Source organism: Triturus cristatus, chromosome 4_1, assembly GCF_964204655.1.
Source record: "Triturus cristatus chromosome 4_1, aTriCri1.1, whole genome shotgun sequence".
Taxonomy (NCBI): domain Eukaryota; kingdom Metazoa; phylum Chordata; class Amphibia; order Caudata; family Salamandridae; genus Triturus; species Triturus cristatus.
Window position 1 is genome coordinate 294,911,096 of NC_140585.1, and position 18,825 is coordinate 294,929,920.

An 18,825-nucleotide genomic window follows, 5' to 3' on the forward strand; every position below is an offset into this window, starting at 1 on the left:
CTGTTGAGGCTAGAGAACAGAATGACGTGTATTCATTCTTTATGGTAACTCTTCTAGCCCTTCCACTCCATACTACTTTAAAACTTCCGATGTTGCAGACGAGTTCCATCATTGTGACCCATGCTATTTTTCTCAATATTGGCTGGCTCGGCATAACAAGGGATGCCTACAGGACAGCCTAAATTGTGCCGGCAAGCTTCTACAGGGAGTCACTGGCAGATAAAGAGAAACTCAGCCCTAACCTGGCTTTTCTCTCTCACTCTCACTCTCCTTTCCCTTCTGTCCCCCTACCTGTCTCTCACTCTCTAAATACTAGTATTTATGTTGTATTCACTTCCCCGTCACAATCTTTCCGACCCTACTTCCTCTCTCCCTTCAATCAGTTCAACCCTCTTTTTTACTTTAGGAAACTCCACATCTTTTTTAAAGGCCCTTCCCATATTCACACTGCTTCTTGATAAGACATTTTTTTCCTTTCTTTGAAGGATAGTGAAATTGATTTTCTTGAAACATGGTTGGTAAACCATCAATTCATTCCACCTTACTTTATCATTATCCTTACTTATGAAATGCATTTCATCATTAGGACAGCTGCAGTGTTTGCCGGACAAGGTGGCGTGTGCCTGTTGTCCTAGTTACTTGGGAGGCAGAGGCTTGTGGATTGGTTGAGCTCAGGGGTTCTGGGCTGCACTCAGCTGTGTTAATCAGGTGTCCATGCTGCATTGGGCATCAATATGGTGTTCTAGAGGGAGCTCTAGAATTTCAGGTTGTGTAACGAGAGGTGCACCGACCCAGGCTGGAAACAGAGCAGGCCAAAGCTTCCATGCCCATTGGTAGCAGGACAGCACCTGTGAGCAGTACGTGTAAAACAGCCTGAGCAAAATAGTGAGACCTAGCCTCTCTTTTTTGACTCAAATGTGAAAGTTTTGATTTTTACAAGGTGTAATAAATTATTTTCCCAAAACCAAATCTTTGTTTTCCTTTTGATATTTTTCCAGGAAATATGATGAACATTTGAACTGGGCCACGCATTTCAGCATAGCAGACAATTCTCCAGAATTGAGACATATTGCAACAACAAGCTAGCAGGCGGAGAGGACTGAAAACTCAGTGCAACCTAGAATAAATGGCTGTGTGATTTTCAGCAAGGATGACTCAAATGCATTCTTCCTTTTAGAGCACCTGTAGGATTAAACTGATCTGTCAAGTACAAAAGCATCCTTCATAGAGCAACTTAGAAATGCGCTTGCTGGCCCTTCTGCTGCATTTCTACGTCCAGCTCTAATTCATTTTTTGATTAGCCCTCATTCTTTTCATATGTGAATGAGAAGGAGAAATTACAGGGCCCTTCACTCTTTGAGCGAAACATGAAAAGACTGAGGGCTGTGCAACTCCCAAACGTTGGAGCCTCTGGCCTGTCGACCCTCGAACCTGCTCCTGCTCCAACCCGGCATCTCTTGTGGCCAGCAACCTCACAAACCCTGGAGGACCTGGCTACCTTTTGACTCTAAACCCCTGGGACTCCCATGAGTAGAGGCTCTACTCAAATCTACTTCTAATCCCTGGCAGCAGCCCGGAACCGCGAACCCTTCACACTCTGCACCCACCAAGCCTGGCCTGTGCCAGAGTGAACAAAGACCACAAGGACGACCCCACGGCGACTGTGACCCCGAGTCCGGCACCCAAGGACCTCCCTCGACACTCCTGAAGAAGCCTGCAGCCTCAGAACCAGGTGCCCCCCCAACCGCGATCAACAGAGGGTAAGATTTCCCGACACCAAAAGGTACCCCTGCACCCGGCGCTCCGCGGCCCCCTGTGCCCAATCCCGGGGTACCTACCTATCCTCCAACTACCCAACTTACCTCTCGAAGTGGTGGTGGCACCTGAAGAATCTTCGTCCCCGAGCTTGCAGTCTTTTTCTAAACCAGAGATTTCCCATTCAAATCAATTGAGCGCCCGAATGCTCAAAAGCACCCTGCACCCAGCCGTCCGAGTGGCCCTGGCAGTGCAACCTCTACATCTATCTACTTCCCCACTTGCCCTGGATAAGTGACCAGGAGCCCAGCTCCCACAGCCACGTGGCCTGCTAGTCAGCAGCCACCAACCAAGGCCCCCCTACCTCTCATAGGATAACATTGGGCCTAACTCTCTCTGCACCCGGCCGCCCTTGTGCTGCTGAGGGTGAACCAACTGTACCTACCTGACCCTGGGAGACGCCTGAGTCTATGCCCAGAACCTTAACTCTGCCAGTCGAGTACTTACCTTTAAACCGATAACTCAATCTTCTCCATAGGGTAACATTGACTGGTTTTTCCTGAAATTTCTTCCAAGTGTGGACTTTTCAAAACTTAAAATATTCACCAAAAATCAGCCGAGTAACGAAAACGAAAATACTCATCTGCTATTAGGTGAGCTCCCAGTGCTGGATCTTGGTGCCCAGCACTGACTCTGAAAAATACTTACAACTGTACTTACCAGTAACCCAATTTTCTCCTGTAGGAAATCATTGACTGTTTTTCTGTGAAATTTCTTCTAAGTGTCAATTTCTGCAAACTTTAAATATTCTTTAAAAATGCGTATAATTTCTGAAAACGTAATTACTTACCTGTTTTGGGTAAAGGTCCCAGTACTGAGTCTAGGCACCCAGTACTGGATTACAAAAGTAACGAGAACATACTATACCTGCAACTTGAATTTTCTGCCATAGGGAATCTTAGACTGTTTTCTATGAAATATTTTCTGTCAACTTTTAAAATAGCAAAATATTGTCTAAAAATCATCACAGTAATTAAGTCGACTTTTATCACTTGATTCCAAGTACTGACCCAGGACTGAATCTAGGATCCAGTCCTGGAAATCCAAAAGTAATCCTAAAAGTAATCTGTTGCAAATAACTTGAAACTTCCATTGAGCTCAATGCATTATTGTGTTTAAAATGTTGTTGCCTATTGCAACCACTTGTAACTTTCTACAAAACTCAATTGCATATTGCAAAAGTATTTATATAAAGCATCTCATTCTGAGAAAGTATATTTTAATACCTATTGTTGGTTCTAAAATAAAACAAGCATATATTTTTTTGTAGATAAACCATTGGCCTAGAGTTCAGTTATTGAGTGTGTGAGACCATTTGCTGACAGAGTGTGTGCAACAAATGCTTTACACTGTCCTCTGATACTGCCTTACTGCTCGACCAAGCTACCACTTTAGAGAGTAAGGTTATATCTAACTTTAGCCTCTGCCAAACCTCTGGGGACTGTGGACTCTGTACACCCTGTACCTATTTGGGAACAGTATATACAGAGCCACTTTCTCACACTGCAGTTCTCCAATATAGGTCTGTCAAGATCATTACTCAATCTACCTTGATTTGGCACAGTATAAAATAAGTCAAGAAGTCTCCTATGAAAAGATATGCAAATCTGTTCGAATCACTTTCCCTAGTCAGGGGACCCACTAGCTGGAAAGGGCAGGGAGGACCAAAATAGCTCATCGGTATAGAACACTGCATGAGCAGCTGATTTTGAGGTGGTAGAAGATAGAGTAATCCAACTGGACCTCAATAAACGGTTTCCTAATGTGCAATAGCCCCTGACCACCTCTGACGCAAAAGTATAATCTCATGCCTTTGCAGAATCAGGCATGCTTTCACCTGTTCAAGCTGAACTGACATTGGTCTTCTTGGCCAGCAGGAGTTCCTCTCTTGCAGCTGTTGAGGCTAGAGAACAGAATGACGTGTATTCATTCTTTATGGTACCTCTTCTAGCCCTCCCACTCCATACTACTTTAAAACTTCCGATGTTGCAGACGAGTTCCATCATTGTGACCCATGCTATTTTTCTCAATATTGTCTGGCTCGGCATAACAAGGGATGCCTACAGGACAGCCTAAATTGTGCCGGCAAGCTTCTACAGGGAGTCACTGGCAGATAAAGAGAAACTCAGCCCTAACCTGGCTCTTCTCTCTCACTCTCACTCTCCTTTCCCTTCTGTCCCTCTACCTGTCTCTCACTCTCTAAATACTAGTATTTATGTTGTATTCACTTCCCCGTCACAATCTTTCCGACCCTACTTCCTCTCTCCCTTCAATCAGTTCAACCCTCTTTTTTACTTTAGGAAACTCCACATCTTTTTTAAAGGCCCTTCCCATATTCACACTGCTTCTTGATAAGACATTTTTTTCCTTTCTTTGAAGGATAGTGAAATTGATTTTCTTGAAACATGGTTGGTAAACCATCAATTCATTCCACCTTACTTTATCATTATCCTTACTTATGGAATGCATTTCATCATTAGGACAGTTGCAGTGTTTGCCGGGCAAGGTGGCGTGTGCCTGTTGTCCTAGTTACTTGGGAGGCAGAGGCTAGTGGATTGCTTGAGCTCAGGGGTTCTGGGCTGCACTCAGCTGTGTTGATCAGGTTTCCATGCTGCATTGGGCATCAATATGGTGTTCTAGAGGGAGCTCTAGAATTTCAGGTTGTGTAACGAGAGGTGCACCGACCCAGGCTGGAAACAGAGCAGGCCAAAGCTTCCATGCCCATTGGTAGCAGGACAGCACCTGTGAGCAGTACATGTAATACAGCCTGAGCAAAATAGTGAGACCTAGCCTCTCTTTTTTGACTCAAATGTGAAAGTTTTGATTTTTACAAGGTGTAATAAATTATTTTCCCAAAACCAAATCTTTGTTTTCCTTTTGATATTTTTCCAGGAAATATGATGAACATTTTAACTGGGCCACGCATTTCAGCATAGCAGACAATTCTCCAGAATTGAGACATATTGCAACAACAAGCTAGCAGGCGGAGAGGACTGAAAACTCAGTGCAACCTAGAATAAATGGCTGTGTGATTTTCAGCAAGGATGACTCAAATGCATTCTTCCTTTTAGAGCACCTGTAGGATTAAACTGATCTGTCAAGTACAAAAGCATCCTTCATAGAGCAACTTAGAAATGCGCTTGCTGGCCCTTCTGCTGCATTTCTACGTCCAGCTCTAATTCATTTTTTGATTAGCCCTCATTCTTTTCATATGTGAATGAGAAGGAGAAATTACAGGGCCCTTCACTCTTTGAGCGAAACATGAAAAGACTGAGGGCTGTGCAACTCCCAAACGTTGGAGCCTCTGGCCTGTCGACCCTCGAACCTGCTCCTGCTCCAACCCGGCATCTCTTGTGGCCAGCAACCTCACAAACCCTGGAGGACCTGGCTACCTTTTGACTCTAAACCCCTGGGAATCCCATGAGTAGAGGCTCTACTCAAATCTACTTCTAATCCCTGGCAGCAGCCCGGAACCGCGAACCCTTCACACTCTGCACCCACCAAGCCTGGCCTGTGCCAGAGTGAACAAAGACCACAAGGACGACCCCACGGCGACTGTGACCCCGAGTCCGGCACCCAAGGACCTCCCTCGAAACTCCTGAAGAAGCCTGCAGCCTCAGAACCAGGTGCCCCCCCAACCGCGATCAACAGAGGGTAAGATTTCCCGACACCAAAAGGTACCCCATGCACCCGGCGCTCCGCGGCCCCCTGTGCCCAATCCCGGGGTACCTACCTATCCTCCAACTACCCAACTTACCTCTCGAAGTGGTGGTGGCACCTGAAGAATCTTCGTCCCCGAGCTTGCAGTCTTTTTCTAAACCAGTGATTTCCCATTCAAATCAATTGAGCGCCCGAATGCTCAAAAGCACCCTGCACCCAGCCGTCCGAGTGGCCCTGGCAGTGCAACCTCTACATCTATCTACTTCCCCACTTGCCCTGGATAAGTGACCAGGAGCCCAGCTCCCACAGCCACGTGGCCTGCTAGTCAGCAGCCACCAACCAAGGCCCCCCTACCTCTCATAGGATAACATTGGGCCTAACTCTCTCTGCACCCGGCCGCCCTTGTGCCGCTGAGGGTGAACCAACTGTACCTACCTGACCCTGGGAGACGCCTGAGTCTATGCCCAGAACCTTAACTCTGCCAGTCGAGTACTTACCTTTAAACCGATAACTCAATCTTCTCCATAGGGTAACATTGACTGGTTTTTCCTGAAATTTCTTCCAAGTGTGGACTTTTCAAAACTTAAAATATTCACCAAAAATCAGCCGAGTAACGAAAACGAAAATACTCACCTGCTATTAGGTGAGCTCCCAGTGCTGGATCTTGGTGCCCAGCACTGACTCTGAAAAATACTTACAACTGTACTTACCAGTAACCCAATTTTCTCCCGTAGGAAATCATTGACTGTTTTTCTGTGAAATTTCTTCTAAGTGTCAATTTTCTGCAAACTTTAAATATTCTTTAAAAATCGTATAATTTCTGAAAACGTAATTACTTACCTGTTTTGGATAAAGGTCCCAGTACTGAGTCTAGGCACCCAGTACTGGATTACAAAAGTAACGAGAACATACTATACCTGCAACTTGAATTTTCTGCCATAGGGAATCTTAGACTGTTTTCTATGAAATATTTTCTGTCAACTTTTAAAATAGCAAAATATTGTCTAAAAATCATCACAGTAATTAAGTCGACTTTTATCACTTGATTCCAAGTACTGACCCAGGACTGAATCTAGGATCCAGTCCTGGAAATCCAAAAGTAATCCTAAAAGTAATCTGTTGCAAATAACTTGAAACTTCCATTGAGCTCAATGCATTATTGTGTTTAAAATTTTGTTGCCTATTGCAACCACTTGTAACTTTCTACAAAAGTCAATTGCATATTGCAAAAGTATTTATATAAAGCATCTCATTCTGAGAAAGTATATTTTAATACCTATTGTTGGTTCTAAAATAAAACAAGCATATATTTTTTGTAGATAAACCATTGGCCTAGAGTTCAGTTATTGAGTGTGTGAGACCATTTGCTGACTGAGTGTGTGCAACAAATGCTTTACACTGTCCTCTGATACTGCCTTACTGCTCGACCAAGCTACCACTTTAGAGAGTAAGGTTATATATAACTTTAGCCTCTGCCAAACCTCTGGGGACTGTGGACTCTGTACACCCTGTACCTATTTGGGAACAGTATATACAGAGCCACTTTCTCACACTGCAGTTCTCCAATATAGGTCTGTCAAGATCATTACTCTACCTTGATTTGGCACAGTATAAAATAAGTCAAGAAGTCTCCTATGAAAAGATCTGTTCGAATCACTTTCCCTAGTCAGGGGACCCACTAGCTGGAAGGGGCAGGGAGGACCAAAATAGCTCAACGGTATAGAACACTGCATGAGGAGCTGATTTTGAGGTGGTAGAAGATAGAGTAATCCAACTGGACCTCAATAAACGGTTTCCTAATGTGCAATAGCCCCTGACCACCTCTGACGCAAAAGTGTAATCTCATACCTTTGCAGAATCAGGCATGCTTTCACCTGTTCAAGCTGAACTGACATTGGTCTTCTTGGCCAGCAGGAGTTCCTCTCTTGCAGCTGTTGAGGCTAGAGAACAGAATGACGTGTATTCATTCTTTATGGTAACTCTTCTAGCCCTCCCACTCCATACCACTTTAAAACTTCCGAAGTTGCAGACGAGTTCCATCATTGTGACCCATGCTATTTTTCTCAATATTGGCTGGCTCGGCATAACAAGGGATGCCTACAGGACAGCCTAAATTGTGCCAGCAAGCTTCTACAGGGAGTCACTGGCAGATAAAGAGAAACTCAGCCCTAACCTGGCTCTTCTCTCTCACTCTCACTCTCCTTTCCCTTCTGTCCCTCTACCTGTCTCTCACTCTCTAAATACTAGTATTTATGTTGTATTCACTTCCCCGTCACAATCTTTCCGACCCTACTTCCTCTCTCCCTTCAATCAGTTCAACCCTCTTTTTTACTTTAGGAAACTCCACATCTTTTTTAAAGGCCCTTCCCATATTCACACTGCTTCTTGATAAGACATTTTTTTTCCTTTCTTTGAAGGATAGTGAAATTGATTTTCTTGAAACATGGTTGGTAAACCATCAATTCATTCCACCTTACTTTATCATTATCCTTACTTATGGAATGCATTTCATCATTAGGACAGCTGCAGTGTTTGCCGGGCAAGGTGGCGTGTGCCTGTTGTCCTAGTTACTTGGGAGGCAGAGGCTTGTGGATTGCTTGAGCTCAGGGGTTCTGGGCTGCACTCAGCTGTGTTGATCAGGTGTCCATGCTGCATTGGGCATCAATATGGTGTTCTAGAGGGAGCTCTAGAATTTCAGGTTGTGTAACGAGAGGTGCACCGACCCAGGCTGGAAACAGAGCAGGCCAAAGCTTCCATGCCCATTGGTAGCAGGACAGCACCTGTGAGCAGTACGTGTTAAACAGCCTGAGCAAAATAGTGAGACCTAGCCTCTCTTTTTTGACTCAAATGTGAAAGTTTTGATTTTTACAAGGTGTAATAAATTATTTTCCCAAAACCAAATCTTTGTTTTCCTTTTGATATTTTTCCAGGAAATATGATGAACATTTGAACTGGGCCACGCATTTCAGCATAGCAGACAATTCTCCAGAATTGAGACATATTGCAACAACAAGCTAGCAGGCGGAGAGGACTGAAAACTTAGTGCAACCTAGAATAAATGGCTGTGTGATTTTCAGCAAGGATGACTCAAATGCATTCTTCCTTTTATAGCACCTGTAGGATTAAACTGATCTGTCAAGTACAAAAGCATCCTTCATAGAGCAACTTAGAAATGCGCTTGCTGGCCCTTCTGCTGCATTTCTACGTCCAGCTCTAATTCATTTTTTGATTAGCCCTCATTCTTTTCATATGTGAATGAGAAGGAGAAATTACAGGGCCCTTCACTCTTTGAGCGAAACATGAAAAGACTGAGGGCTGTGCAACTCCCAAACGTTGGAGCCTCTGGCCTGTCGACCCTCGAACCTGCTCCTGCTCCAACCCGGCATCTCTTGTGGCCAGCAACCTCACAAACCCTGGAGGACCTGGCTACCTTTTGACTCTAAACCCCTGGGACTCCCATGAGTAGAAGCTCTACTCAAATCTACTTCTAATCCCTGGCAGCAGCCCGGAACCGCGAACCCTTCACACTCTGCACCCACCAAGCCTGGCCTGTGCCAGAGTGAACAAAGACCACAAGGACGACCCCACGGCGACTGTGGCCCCGAGTCCGGCACCCAAGGACCTCCCTCGACACTCTTGAAGAAGCCTGCAGCCTCAGAACCAGGTGCCCCCCCAACCGCGATCAACAGAGGGTAAGATTTCCCGACACCAAAAGGTACCCCTGCACCCGGTGCTCCGCGGCCCCCTGTGCCCAATCCCGGGATACCTACCTATCCTCCAACTACCCAACTTACCTCTCGAAGTGGTGGTGGCACCTGAAGAATCTTCGTCCCCGAGCTTGCAGTCTTTTTCTAAACCAGAGATTTCCCATTCAAATCAATTGAGCGCCCGAATGCTCAAAAGCACCCTGCACCCAGCCGTCCGAGTGGCCCTGGCAGTGCAACCTCTACATCTATCTACTTCCCCACTTTCCCTGGATAAGTGACCAGGAGCCCAGCTCCCACAGCCACGTGGCCTGCTAGTCAGCAGCCACCAACCAAGGCCCCCCTACCTCTCATAGGATAACATTGGGCCTAACTCTCTCTGCACCCGGCCGCCCTTGTGCCGCTGAGGGTGAACCAACTGTACCTACCTGACCCTGGGAGACGCCTGAGTCTATGCCCAGAACCTTAACTCTGCCAGTCGAGTACTTACCTTTAAACCGATAACTCAATCTTCTCCACAGGGTAACATGGACTGGTTTTTCCTGAAATTTCTTCCAAGTGTGGACTTTTCAAAACTTAAAATATTCACCAAAAATCAGCCGAGTAACGAAAACGAAAATACTCACCTGCTATTAGGTGAGCTCCCAGTGCTGGATCTTGGTGCCCAGCACTGACTCTGAAAAATACTTACAACTGTACTTACCAGTAACCCAATTTTCTCCCATAGGAAATCATTGACTGTTTTTCTGTGAAATTTCTTCTAAGTGTCAATTTCTGCAAACTTTAAATATTCTTTAAAAATCGTATAATTTCTGAAAACGTAATTACTTACCTGTTTTGGATAAAGGTCCCAGTACTGAGTCTAGGCACCCAGTACTGGATTACAAAAGTAACGAGAACATACTATACCTGCAACTTGAATTTTCTGCCATAGGGAATCTTAGACTGTTTTCTATGAAATATTTTCTGTCAACTTTTAAAATAGCAAAATATTGTCTAAAAATCATCACAGTAATTAAGTCGACTTTTATCACTTGATTCCAAGTACTGACCCAGGACTGAATCTAGGATCCAGTCCTGGAAATCCAAAAGTAATCCTAAAAGTAATCTGTTGCAAAGAACTTGAAACTTCCATTGAGCTCAATGCATTATTGTGTTTAAAATTTTGTTGCCTATTGCAACCACTTGTAACTTTCTACAAAAGTCAATTGCATATTGCAAAAGTATTTATATAAAGCATCTCATTCTGAGAAAGTATATTTTAATACCTATTGTTGGTTCTAAAATAAAACAAGCATATATTTTTTGTAGATAAACCATTGGCCTAGAGTTCAGTTATTGAGTGTGTGAGACCATTTGCTGACTGAGTGTGTGCAACAAATGCTTTACACTGTCCTCTGATACTGCCTTACTGCTCGACCAAGCTACCACTTTAGAGAGTAAGGTTATATCTAACTTTAGCCTCTGCCAAACCTCTGGGGACTGTGGACTCTGTACACCCTGTACCTATATGGGAACAGTATATACAGAGCCACTTTCTCACACTGCAGTTCTCCAATATAGGTCTGTCAAGATCATTACTCAATCTACCTTGATTTGGCACAGTATAAAATAAGTCAAGAAGTCTCCTATGAAAAGATATGCAAATCTGTTCGAATCACTTTCCCTAGTCAGGGGACCCACTAGCTGGAAGGGGCAGGGAGGACCAAAATAGCTCATCGGTATAGAACACTGCATGAGCAGCTGATTTTGAGGTGGTAGAAGATAGAGTAATCCAACTGGACCTCAATAAACGGTTTCCTAATGTGCAATAGCCCCTGACCACCTCTGACGCAAAAGTGTAATCTCATACCTTTGCAGAATCAGGCATGCTTTCACCTGTTCAAGCTGAACTGACATAGGTCTTCTTGGCCAGCAGGAGTTCCCCTCTTGCAGCTGTTGAGGCTAGAGAACAGAATGACGTGTATTCATTCTTTATGGTAACTCGTCTAGCCCTCCCACTCCATACCACTTTAAAACTTCCGAAGTTGCAGACGAGTTCCATCATTGTGACCCATGCTATTTTTCTCAATATTGGCTGGCTCGGCATAACAAGGGATGCCTACAGGACAGCATAAATTGTGCCGGCAACCTTCTACAGGGAGTCACTGGCAGATAAAGAGAAACTCATCCCTAACCTGGCTCTTCTCTCTCACTCTCACTCTCCTTTCCCTTCTGTCCCTCTACCTGTCTCTCACTCTCTAAATACTAGTATTTATGTTGTATTCACTTCCCCGTCACAATCTTTCCGACCCTACTTCCTCTCTCCCTTCAATCAGTTCAACCCTCTTTTTTACTTTAGGAAACTCCACATCTTTTTAAAAGGCCCTTCCCATATTCACACTGCTTCTTGATAAGACATTTTTTTCCTTTCTTTGAAGGGTAGTGAAATTGATTTTCTTGAAACATGGTTGGTAAACCATCAATTCATTCCACCTTACTTTATCATTATCCTTACTTATGGAATGCATTTCATCATTAGGACAGCTGCAGTGTTTGCCGGGCAAGGTGGTGTGTGCCTGTTGTCCTAGTTACTTAGGAGGCAGAGGCTTGTGGATTGCTTGAGCTCAGGGGTTCTGGGCTGCACTCAGCTGTGTTGATCAGGTGTCCATGCTGCATTGGGCATCAATATGGTGTTCTAGAGGGAGCTCTAGAATTTCAGGTTGTGTAACGAGAGGTGCACCGACCCAGGCTGGAAACAGAGCAGGCCAAAGCTTCCATGCCCATTGGTAGCAGAACAGCACCTGTGAGCAGTACGTGTAAAACAGCCTGAGCAAAATAGTGAGACCTAGCCTCTCTTTTTTGACTCAAATGTGAAAGTTTTGATTTTTACAAGGTGTAATAAATTATTTTCCCAAAACCAAATCTTTGTTTTCCTTTTGATATTTTTCCAGGAAATATGATGAACATTTGAACTGGGCCACGCATTTCAGCATAGCAGACAATTCTCCAGAATTGAGACATATTGCAACAACAAGCTAGCAGGCGGAGAGGACTGAAAACTCAGTGCAACCTAGAATAAATGGCTGTGTGATTTTCAGCAAGGATGACTCAAATGCATTCTTCCTTTTAGAGCACCTGTAGGATTAAACTGATCTGTCAAGTACAAAAGCATCCTTCATAGAGCAACTTAGAAATGCGCTTGCTGGCCCTTCTGCTGCATTTCTACGTCCAGCTCTAATTCATTTTTTGATTAGCCTTCATTCTTTTCATATGTGAATGAGAAGGAGAAATTACAGGGCCCTTCACTCTTTGAGCGAAACATGAAAAGACTGAAGGCTGTGCAACTCCCAAACGTTGGAGCCTCTGGCCTGTCGACCCTCGAACCTGCTCCTGCTCCAACCCGGCATCTCTTGTGGCCAGCAACCTCACAAACCCTGGAGGACCTGGCTACCTTTTGACTCTAAACCCCTGGGACTCCCATGAGTAGAGGCTCTACTCAAATCTACTTCTAATCCCTGGCAGCAGCCCGGAACCGCGAACCCTTCACACTCTGCACCCACCAAGCCTGGCCTGTGCCAGAGTGAACAAAGACCACAAGGACGACCCCACGGCGACTGTGACCCCGAGTCCGGCACCCAAGGACCTCCCTCGACACTCCTGAAGAAGCCTGCAGCCTCAGAACCAGGTGCCCCCCCAACCGCGATCAACAGAGGGTAAGATTTCCCGACACCAAAAGGTACCCCTGCACCTGGCGCTCCGCGGCCCCCTGTGCCCAATCCCGGGGTACCTACCTATCCTCCAACTACCCAACTTACCTCTCGAAGTGGTGGTGGCACCTGAAGAATCTTCGTCCCCGAGCTTGCAGTCTTTTTCTAAACCAGAGATTTCCCATTCAAATCAATTGAGCGCCCGAATGCTCAAAAGCACCCTGCACCCAGCCGTCCGAGTGGCCCTGGCAGTGCAACCTCTACATCTATCTACTTCCCCACTTGCCCTGGATAAGTGACCAGGAGCCCAGCTCCCACAGCCACGTGGCCTGCTAGTCAGCAGCCACCAACCAAGGCCCCCCTACCTCTCATAGGATAACATTGGGCCTAACTCTCTCTGCACCCGGCCGCCCTTGTGCCGCTGTGGGTGAACCAACTGTACCTACCTGACCCTGGGAGACGCCTCAGACTATGCCCAGAACCTTAACTCTGCCAGTCGAGTACTTACCTTTAAACCGATAACTCAATCTTCTCCATAGGGTAACATTGACTGGTTTTTCCTGAAATTTCTTCCAAGTGTGGACTTTTCAAAACTTAAAATATTCACCAAAAATCAGCCGAGTAACGAAAACGAAAATACTCACCTGCTATTAGGTGAGCTCCCAGTGCTGGATCTTGGTGCCCAGCACTGACTCTGAAAAATACTTACAACTGTACTTACCAGTAACCCAATTTTCTCCCGTAGGAAATCATTGACTGTTTTTCTGTGAAATTTCTTCTAAGTGTCAATTTCTGCAAACTTTAAATATTCTTTAAAAATCGTATAATTTCTGAAAACGTAATTACTTACCTGTTTTGGATAAAGGTCCCAGTACTGAGTCTAGGCACCCAGTACTGGATTACAAAAGTAACGAGAACATACTATACCTGCAACTTGAATTTTCTGCCATAGGGAATCTTAGACTGTTTTCTATGAAATATTTTCTGTCAACTTTTAAAATAGCAAAATATTGTCTAAAAATCATCACAGTAATTAAGTCGACTTTTATCACTTGATTCCAAGTACTGACCCAGGACTGAATCTAGGATCCAGTCCTGGAAATCCAAAAGTAATCCTAAAAGTAATCTGTTGCAAATAACTTGAAACTTCCATTGAGCTCAATGCATTATTGTGTTTAAAATTTTGTTACCTATTAAAACCACTTGTAACTTTCTACAAAAGTCAATTGCATATTGCAAAACTATTTATATAAAGCATCTCATTCTGAGAAAGTATATTTTAATACCTATTGTTGGTTCTAAAATAAAACAAGCATATATTTTTTGTAGATAAACCATTCGCCTAGAGTTCAGTTATTGAGTGTGTGAGACCATTTGCTGACTGAGTGTGTGCAACAAATGCTTTACACTGTCCTCTGATACTGCCTTACTGCTCGACCAAGCTACCACTTTAGAGAGTAAGGTTATATCTAACTTTAGCCTCTGCCAAACCTCTGGGGACTGTGGACTCTGTACACCCTGTACCTATTTGGGAACAGTATATACAGAGCCACTTTCTCACACTGCAGTTCTCCAATATAGGTCTGTCAAGATCATTACTCAATCTACCTTGATTTGGCACAGTATAAAATAGGTCAAGAAGTCTCCTATGAAAAGATATGCAAATCTGTTCGAATCACTTTCCCTAGTCAGGGGACCCACTAGCTGGAAGGGGCAGGGAGGACCAAAATAGCTCATCGGTATAGAACACTGCATGAGCAGCTGATTTTGAGGTGGTAGAAGATAGAGTAATCCAACAGGACCTCAATAAATGGTTTCCTAATGTTCAATAGCCCCTGACCACCTCTGACGCAAAAGTGTAATCTCATACCTTTGCAGAATCAGGCATGCTTTCACCTGTTCAAGCTGAACTGACATTGGTCTTCTTGGCCAGCAGGAGTTCCTCTCTTGCAGCTGTTGAGGCTAGAGAACAGAATGACGTGTATTCATTCTTTATGGTAACTCTTCTAGCCCTCCCACTCCATACTACTTTAAAACTTCCGATGTTGCAGACGAGTTCCATCATTGTGACCCATGCTATTTTTCTCAATATTGGCTGGCTCTGCATAACAAGGGAAGCCTACAGGACAGCCTAAATTGTGCCGGCAAGCTTCTACAGGGAGTCACTGGCAGATAAAGAGAAACTCAGCCCTAACCTGGCTCTTCTCTCTCACTCTCCTTTCCCTTCTGTCCCTCTACCTGTCTCTCACTCTCTAAATACTAGTATTTATGTTGTATTCACTTCCCCGTCACAATCTTTCCGACCCTACTTCCTCTCTCCCTTCAATCAGTTCAACCCTCTTTTTTACTTTAGGAAACTCCACATCTTTTTAAAAGGCCCTTCCCATATTCACACTGCTTCTTGATAAGACATTTTTTTCCTTTCTTTGAAGGGTAGTGAAATTGATTTTCTTGAAACATGGTTGGTAAACCATCAATTCATTCCACCTTACTTTATCATTATCCTTACTTATGGAATGCATTTCATCATTAGGACAGCTGCAGTGTTTGCCGGGCAAGGTGGCGTGTGCCTGTTGTCCTAGTTACTTGGGAGGCAGAGGCTTGTGGATTGCTTGAGTTCAGGGGTTCTGGGCTGCACTCAGCTGTGTTGATCAGGTGTCCATGCTGCATTGGGCATCAATATGGTGTTCTAGAGGGAGCTCTAGAATTTCAGGTTGTGTAACAAGAGGTGCACCGACCCAGGCTGGAAACAGAGCAGGCCAAAGCTTCCATGCCCATTGGTAGCAGGACAGCACCTGTGAGCAGTACGTGTTAAACAGCCTGAGCAAAATAGTGAGACCTAGCCTCTCTTTTTTGACTCAAATGTGAAAGTTTTGATTTTTACAAGGTGTAATAAATTATTTTCCCAAAACCAAATCTTTGTTTTCCTTTTGATATTTTTCCAGGAAATATGATGAACATTTGAACTGGGCCACGCATTTCAGCATAGCAGACAATTCTCCAGAATTGAGACATATTGCAACAACAAGCTAGCAGGCGGAGAGGACTGAAAACTCAGTGCAACCTAGAATAAATGGCTCTGTGATTTTCAGCAAGGATGACTCAAATGCATTCTTCCTTTTAGAGCACCTGTAGGATTAAACTGATCTGTCAAGTACAAAAGCATCCTTCATAGAGCAACTTAGAAATGCGCTTGCTGGCCCTTCTGCTGCATTTCTACGTCCAGCTCTAATTCATTTTTTGATTAGCCCTCATTCTTTTCATATGTGAATGAGAAGGAGAAATTACAGGGCCCTTCACTCTTTGAGCGAAACATGAAAAGACTGAGGGCTGTGCAACTCCCAAACGTTGGAGCCTCTGGCCTGTCGACCCTCGAACCTGCTCCTGCTCCAACCCGGCATCTCTTGTGGCCAGCAACCTCACAAACCCTGGAGGACCTGGCTACCTTTTGACTCTAAACCCCTGGGAATCCCATGAGTAGAGGCTCTACTCAAATCTACTTCTAATCCCTGGCAGCAGCCCGGAACCGCGAACCCTTCACACTCTGCACCCACCAAGCCTGGCCTGTGCCAGAGTGAACAAAGACCACAAGGACGACCCCACGGCGACTGTGACCCCGAGTCCGGCACCCAAGGACCTCCCTCGAAACTCCTGAAGAAGCCTGCAGCCTCAGAACCAGGTGCCCCCCCAACCGCGATCAACAGAGGGTAAGATTTCCCGACACCAAAAGGTACCCCATGCACCCGGCGCTCCGCGGCCCCCTGTGCCCAATCCCGGGGTACCTACCTATCCTCCAACTACCCAACTTACCTCTCGAAGTGGTGGTGGCACCTGAAGAATCTTCGTCCCCGAGCTTGCAGTCTTTTTCTAAACCAGTGATTTCCCATTCAAATCAATTGAGCGCCCGAATGCTCAAAAGCACCCTGCACCCAGCCGTCCGAGTGGCCCTGGCAGTGCAACCTCTACATCTATCTACTTCCCCACTTGCCCTGGATAAGTGACCAGGAGCCCAGCTCCCACAGCCACGTGGCCTGCTAGTCAGCAGCCACCAACCAAGGCCCCCCTACCTCTCATAGGATAACATTGGGCCTAACTCTCTCTGCACCCGGCCGCCCTTGTGCCGCTGTGGGTGAACCAACTGTACCTACCTGACCCTGGGAGACGCCTCAGACTATGCCCAGAACCTTAACTCTGCCAGTCGAGTACTTACCTTTAAACCGATAACTCAATCTTCTCCATAGGGTAACATTGACTGGTTTTTCCTGAAATTTCTTCCAAGTGTGGACTTTTCAAAACTTAAAATATTCACCAAAAATCAGCCGAGTAACGAAAACGAAAATACTCACCTGCTATTAGGTGAGCTCCCAGTGCTGGATCTTGGTGCCCAGCACTGACTCTGAAAAATACTTACAACTGTACTTACCAGTAACCCAATTTTCTCCCGTAGGAAATCATTGACTGTTTTTCTGTGAAATTTCTTCTAAGTGTCAATTTCTGCAAACTTTAAATATTCTTTAAAAATCGTATAATTTCTGAAAACGTAATTACTTACCTGTTTTGGATAAAGGTCCCAGTACTGAGTCTAGGCACCCAGTACTGGATTACAAAAGTAACGAGAACATACTATACCTGCAACTTGAATTTTCTGCCATAGGGAATCTTAGACTGTTTTCTATGAAATATTTTCTGTCAACTTTTAAAATAGCAAAATATTGTCTAAAAATCATCACAGTAATTAAGTCGACTTTTATCACTTGATTCCAAGTACTGACCCAGGACTGAATCTAGGATCCAGTCCTGGAAATCCAAAAGTAATCCTAAAAGTAATCTGTTGCAAATAACTTGAAACTTCCATTGAGCTCAATGCATTATTGTGTTTAAAATTTTGTTACCTATTAAAACCACTTGTAACTTTCTACAAAAGTCAATTGCATATTGCAAAACTATTTATATAAAGCATCTCATTCTGAGAAAGTATATTTTAATACCTATTGTTGGTTCTAAAATAAAACAAGCATATATTTTTTGTAGATAAACCATTCGCCTAGAGTTCAGTTATTGAGTGTGTGAGACCATTTGCTGACTGAGTGTGTGCAACAAATGCTTTACACTGTCCTCTGATACTGCCTTACTGCTCGACCAAGCTACCACTTTAGAGAGTAAGGTTATATCTAACTTTAGCCTCTGCCAAACCTCTGGGGACTGTGGACTCTGTACACCCTGTACCTATTTGGGAACAGTATATACAGAGCCACTTTCTCACACTGCAGTTCTCCAATATAGGTCTGTCAAGATCATTACTCAATCTACCTTGATTTGGCACAGTATAAAATAGGTCAAGAAGTCTCCTATGAAAAGATATGCAAATCTGTTCGAATCACTTTCCCTAGTCAGGGGACCCACTAGCTGGAAGGGGCAGGGAGGACCAAAATAGCTCATCGGTATAGAACACTGCATGAGCAGCTGATTTTGAGGTGGTAGAAGATAGAGTAATCCAACAGGACCTCAATAAATGGTTTCCTAATGTTCAATAGCCCCTGACCACCTCTGACGCAAAAGTGTAATCTCATACCTTTGCAGAATCAGGCATGCTTTCACCTGTTCAAGCTGAACTGACATTGGTCTTCTTGGCCAGCAGGAGTTCCTCTCTTGCAGCTGTTGAGGCTAGAGAACAGAATGACGTGTATTCATTCTTTATGGTAACTCTTCTAGCCCTCCCACTCCATACTACTTTAAAACTTCCGATGTTGCAGACGAGTTCCATCATTGTGACCCATGCTATTTTTCTCAATATTGGCTGGCTCTGCATAACAAGGGAAGCCTACAGGACAGCCTAAATTGTGCCGGCAAGCTTCTACAGGGAGTCACTGGCAGATAAAGAGAAACTCAGCCCTAACCTGGCTCTTCTCTCTCACTCTCCTTTCCCTTCTGTCCCTCTACCTGTCTCTCACTCTCTA

The 18,825-nt window shown here is 44.6% G+C and overlaps 5 non-coding genes across 5 annotated transcripts; all 5 read left to right on the forward strand.

The window, feature by feature from the left end:
• The first annotated feature begins 602 nt into the window (after positions 1-602).
• On the forward strand, positions 603-902 carry LOC146854620 (signal recognition particle RNA). The gene has a single exon (XR_014981681.1).
• A 3,409-nt stretch (positions 903-4,311) lies between these two features.
• Positions 4,312-4,611, forward strand: LOC146854621 (signal recognition particle RNA). The gene has a single exon (XR_014959244.1).
• Positions 4,612-8,009: 3,398 nt separating this feature from the next.
• On the forward strand, positions 8,010-8,309 carry LOC146854622 (signal recognition particle RNA). Its single transcript, XR_014959178.1, has one exon.
• A 3,407-nt stretch (positions 8,310-11,716) lies between these two features.
• LOC146854623 (signal recognition particle RNA) lies at positions 11,717-12,016 on the forward strand. The gene has a single exon (XR_014959319.1).
• Positions 12,017-15,417: 3,401 nt separating this feature from the next.
• On the forward strand, positions 15,418-15,717 carry LOC146854624 (signal recognition particle RNA). Its single transcript, XR_014959199.1, has one exon.
• Positions 15,718-18,825: the final 3,108 nt, after the last annotated feature.